At 37.7% G+C, this 5441-nt stretch overlaps 1 protein-coding gene across 1 annotated transcript in view; it reads right to left on the reverse strand.

Moving 5' to 3' along the window:
- LOC144967042 (neuropilin and tolloid-like protein 1) overlaps positions 1-5441 on the reverse strand; it is a gene marked incomplete in the record, with an annotated part of 130706 nt that extends 125265 nt beyond the window's left edge. The window contains 1 exon segment of the mRNA XM_078903797.1: positions 5187-5441.

The following is a 5441-nucleotide window of genomic DNA, read 5'->3' on the forward strand; positions in this document are numbered from 1 at the left end:
ACAACTCCTAAGTTATACCATCGCGCTTACGTTTTGATTTGGAACTAAAAAACTACTGTGTTAGGGTTTTTGTAACCAAAAATATAATAGCATACATTAAAACAATCTGACAACTCTAAACTCGGGGGAAAACATCAAGCGAATGGTATCTTCCAATATTTCCCTTCGTTTTATTAACTCACTCAATCCTAGAGATTTTTGCTACTTTTCAAAATTGGAAAAAATGTATTAAAAATGAGCATGTACACAGCTCGTTTTATTCAACTACCATTAACATGTAAAACTAAAAACATTAGCTTTGATACTATGCATACAATTTGTCTCAGAAAAATGTAATAAATAGGCATGGGGTAAAAGTAACCCGGGTATATGGATATAGTCAGTGTTAGCGTTGAGTGAGTTAATATTGTTGTTGTCATTGTTGTTGTTGTTGTTTTGTTAAAAATCCATTGATAACTCGTATATTGGTCTTGACGTTTATTTATCCTTTTATTCATTCACTTTATTGTGTCTATTTATTTATTTATGTATACCACCATTACGAAACACCTTAGCAACTATTTCATCAACATTAAGCATCAAGATCACAAGACATCCTCTCCTTTCGAATTCCAATACATAAAACACTCTGTACAGCACAATGGAACAAAAATAAACGAGATTTTATATATAGCGCAATATCCCTTAAACGTGCTCAAAGCGCGTTACAAAGGGTCCCTGACCAACAGCAACACGTAACATGTAGAAAAAGGCATGACGCCTGTTAGACAATATTATTACAACTTTTTTTTTCAGACAAAGACAACTCTGTTAACGGCAGGTACTCATTTTACACCTGAGTGCGGTGTGTGTATGTGTGTGTGTTTGTTTTGTTTTTTGTGTGTGTATGTGTGTGTGTGTGTGTGTGTGTGTTTTGTATGTGTCGTGTTTTCTTGTTTTTAGTATTTTTTTGGTTTTGATTTTTATTGGGTTTTTTTTTTTTGTTTTTTTTTTTGTTTTTTTTCTTTTTGTTTGTTTGTTTGTTTTTTTGTTTTTAGCGTCACCTATTAGGATTCAATAGTCGTACCGTCACTTCCTTCCTAATGACGTATGGTAACTTAGTAACACTGGCTCTAAACTATCGGAACAATGGCGGACGCCGTATGAAATATTTCTCCGGCGAGCTTAAAAGCGTATCCAGAGGAAAAAAACCCATCAATTTGATCATGTTTTGACTTTTACACATTCTGATCACAAGGCATATGAAAAGGGAATGAAAAGTTCTCGCCAGCATGAAGAATAAAAAGTAAAGATTTTCTTTGTTTAGAACCAAGATGGCCGCCGTTGCCGGGCGCGTGACATCAGACTACTGAATCCAATTGACCAACAATCCAATCAGCTGATCATGTTATATTTCCGTGTTTTGCCCGTGGCCTTCGTAAAGTTATGGCCTGACACTGACCAAAAAATGACGTCAAAATGCCAGTCCTTTTGGATTTCAGTGTCAGGCTATAGATAGTATGCGCTTGGCTAAGAAGCTCATAACATTGCCATCCGGAAGTATAACGGACCAACACACAAAACTGTGTGTATCCATGAACGTTTATAGTCTGGTTAATATAGTTCAGTGTGCATTACTCATAAACGCGGATGGCAAAAAACCATAACAAAGACATGAGCGACGTCATCTTCGAACTTTACGATGGCGACGGTTTTGCCTTAGGCTGTGTATGTTGACAACAACAACATCTAATATTCAGACGTCAGACGTGTGGAGCTGTTTGCCAGCTGTCTGTCTGACTGCAGCACCAGTCCGCTTATCTATCGATCAATTCAATGATATCAAATTCATAATTAATTATCTATGATTTTCTGGGACGAGGTAAATGTTTCTGCCTGTGCGAAATCAACATAGATTGTCGTTCAAGATCGCATAAACTATCTAGCTTGATGAAGTATTTTTTCAAGAGCATTCATATAGCGCAATAGAAAAAAACTTGAGATTCTATAGATAGTATGCGCTTGGCTAAGAAGCTCATAACATGGCCACCCGGAAGTATAACGGACCAACACACAAAACTGTGTGTATCCATGAACGTTTATAGTCAGGTTAATACAGTTCAGTGAGCATTACTCATAAACGCGGATGGCAAAAAACAATAACAAAGACCTGAGTGACGTCATCTTCGAACTATCTATATAGAGCAATATCCATTAAACGTGCTCAAAGCGCTTTACAAGGGATCCCTAGGCAACAGCAACACTTAACATGTAGAACGAGACATGACGCCTGCTGTTAGGCGATATTACAATTTTTTTCGGACAGATACAACGCTGTTAACGGCCAGGTACTCATTTTACACCTGAGTACGGTGAGATAATGTGTGTAAAGAGTCTTTTCCAAGGAATCAATAATGCGCTGAGCGAGGCTTGAACCCAGGACCATCCGATCCAAAAGCGAGTGTCATACCACAAGACGCATAGCCACAATATCCACTACCGTGCTCAAAACGCCTTACAAGTACAAGTTAGTAAATAAAGTATTGAAAGAAAGTAATAAGGGGTAATATTATGGTGGTATGACACTCGCTTTCAGATCGGAAGGTCCTGGGTTCGAGCATAGTTGAGTCCTTAGAAAAGGCTCTTTACTCACTTTCTCTCACCGTACTCAGGTGTAAAATGAGTACCTGGCAGTTAACAGCGTTGTCTTTGTCCGAAAAATTGTAATATCGCCTAACAGGCGGCATGTCCCGTCCTACATATTAAATGTTGCTGTTCACCAGGGACCCCTTGTAAAGCGCTTTGAGCACATAATTTAGTGGATATTGCGCTATATAAAGCTCAATGAAGAATTAAGAATAATGATAGCATAGAAGAAAGGGGTAATATGGGATGAAATTGAAAATTGTAAACATACATATTATTATAGGGTAATAGCCATAAATACAGCAGTTTAGACTCTTATTATTTCTAATTATACCTGTTAAATAACACATACATATAGAAGAAAACATTTATAACATGAAATTACTGTAATTTTGCAGGGCAAAAATTCGACAAAATCGATTTCGTATCGTTTTTCATCCAGATTATGGAGCGATGTGATATGGATTAAATAGGCCTGCACATTACACAAATAGACACACACACACTCACACACACACACACACACAAGCACGCACACACACGCACACAAGTACGCACATACACAAACAAACAAGAGACGTATCCCATTTTCCTTAATGAAGATATTTATCTTCATGCCAAATTTTATAAATAAATTTTTAAAGTTCCATTTATTCATCCCCAAGGGGAAAATTGTCTTTAGGGTCAATTCCAAGGGAAGACCGAAATAATAACCCAGGCGTCAGCCGCAGCGCAGCGCCGCAAAGTCAGCTAGGGCGAGGTGACTTTCTCAAGCCCACACAACACAGCGGCGGGTGATTGATCTCGGTACCTTTCGGGTAGGAAGTAAAGACCATACCACTGAGCAACTCTGCCCCTTAAGCTGAAAATTCAGACTTATGTATTAGATTCACCCCCAATACTCTTCAACAGTCGTAACGTCACTTCCTTCCTAATGACGCATGGTAACTTAGTAACACTGGCTCTAAACTATCGGAACAATGACGGACGCTCGTATGAAATATTTCTCCGGCGAGCGTAAAAGCGTATCCAGAGGGGGAAAAAGCATAAATTTGATCATGTTTTGACTTTTACACATTCTGATCACAAGGCATATGAAAAGTTCTAACCAGCATGAAGAATAAACAGGAATGTTTTTGTTTGTTTAGAACCAAGATGGCCGCCGTTGCCGGGCGGCGTTACATCAGACTACTGAATCCAATTGAATACCGTATTGAGACAATAGGCCAACAGCGACCAACCGGTGTGTTTCAGAAAGATAATAAGCTAAAGGACCTGCCTTAAAATAAATGTAACATTAATAGGATTCAATACTCTGATGTCACGTCCGCCCAGCAACCAGCAGCTTGGTTCTAAACAAAGAAAATCGGCAGTCTTTGTTCTTCATGCTGGCTAGAACTTTTTTCACATGTCATGAGATCAGAATGTATAAAAGTCAAACATGAGCAGATTTATAATGATTTTCTCCTCTCGATACACTACTTATATGCTCGTCGGAGAAATATTTCATAGGGCGTTTGATGGAGATAATGGCGTCCGTCGTCATTGTTCCGATAGTTTTGAACCAGTTACTATGCGTCATTACGAGGGAAGTGACGTCACGACTGTTGAACCCTATTATCTTGGTTGTTACTATTTATAGCGAAGTCCAGTCTTGTGGAGACAGTAAAATCAAGAAATGCAAAACACGTTATCGATCTGTTTGTCAGTACTAATCGTAAAAAGGATGGCTGACTGACAAGCAATAGTGATGCTTGAAAACTATCTACAATGGAAATCTTACCGAAAGAGTGAAAATGGAGAGGCTTCGTATGCGAACAAAACAGACAATGAACGTTTCGGGTACAAACCCTTCGTCAGCACAACAATACACAAATTAACGTGGAAAACACGTTTTTGTTTTTGGTATTTTTTTTTGTTTGTTTGGTTTAATTTTTAGAAACAAAAAAGTGCCTTCTTTGTGACTCGCATGTCGCAATAATGAAAGTTTCCATTATAAAACCGATTATTCGTGGTAACACATCGCATTGATGCTTTTAATTTAACAGGCTGAGGCAATCATAATTTTGATGATTTTGACCCAAAAAAATCAGGCACATTTTCATTTTTAAAAAGAAGTCTGACTGACTGTTATCTTCCATGTGAGGAGAGATGATTGACAGGGATTATGAAAATCAATCAGCGATAATTTTTGTGCATGAAATTTCGAGAATGTTCATAGATCTATCCCTTTTGCCATTGAAAAGCAGAAAAAGAATAGAAAATAAGATAATAGAATAACACAACACGTCGAATATTATATTCTAAAATATCTTCTGTCAGACATTTTAAAGAAAAAGTCTTAAAATGCATGGCACAGTTAAATCAAGTTGAATATTTAAAATACTTTTTGCGTGCGTTAAACACTAGAGAGAGAGAGAGAGAGAGAGAGAGAGAGAGAGAGAGAGAGAGAGAGAGAGAGAGAGAGAGAAAGAGAGAGAGAGAGGGAGAGAGAGGGGGGGGGGGGTAGTGAGAGATTAAAATGCAGATAAGGGGTAGTCTAGGAGTTGAGAGGAACTTACCAGTAGAGATCAATAACGAAGGAATCCATATCGTCTTTTAATGTATGAACTCGCCATTTTATCATCAGAATCAACAATAAAAAGTAATAACAGTCATAATCTTTTTGAAGATAGTCGGTACTCAAAGAATCGTCGGTGAAAAACGGCTCTTAAAACTCTTGTAGGAATATTTTCAAATCTCCTCGAGAAGAATTTAAATTTTTGCCTGAATAAAACACGCACAAAAATAATGATCAATGTTCATTTGTTGTTGTT

Source organism: Berghia stephanieae, chromosome 3 (genome assembly GCF_034508935.2).
Source record: "Berghia stephanieae isolate SIO BIC M18660-M18661 chromosome 3, UCSD_Bste_1.3, whole genome shotgun sequence".
NCBI lineage: Eukaryota > Metazoa > Mollusca > Gastropoda > Nudibranchia > Aeolidiidae > Berghia > Berghia stephanieae.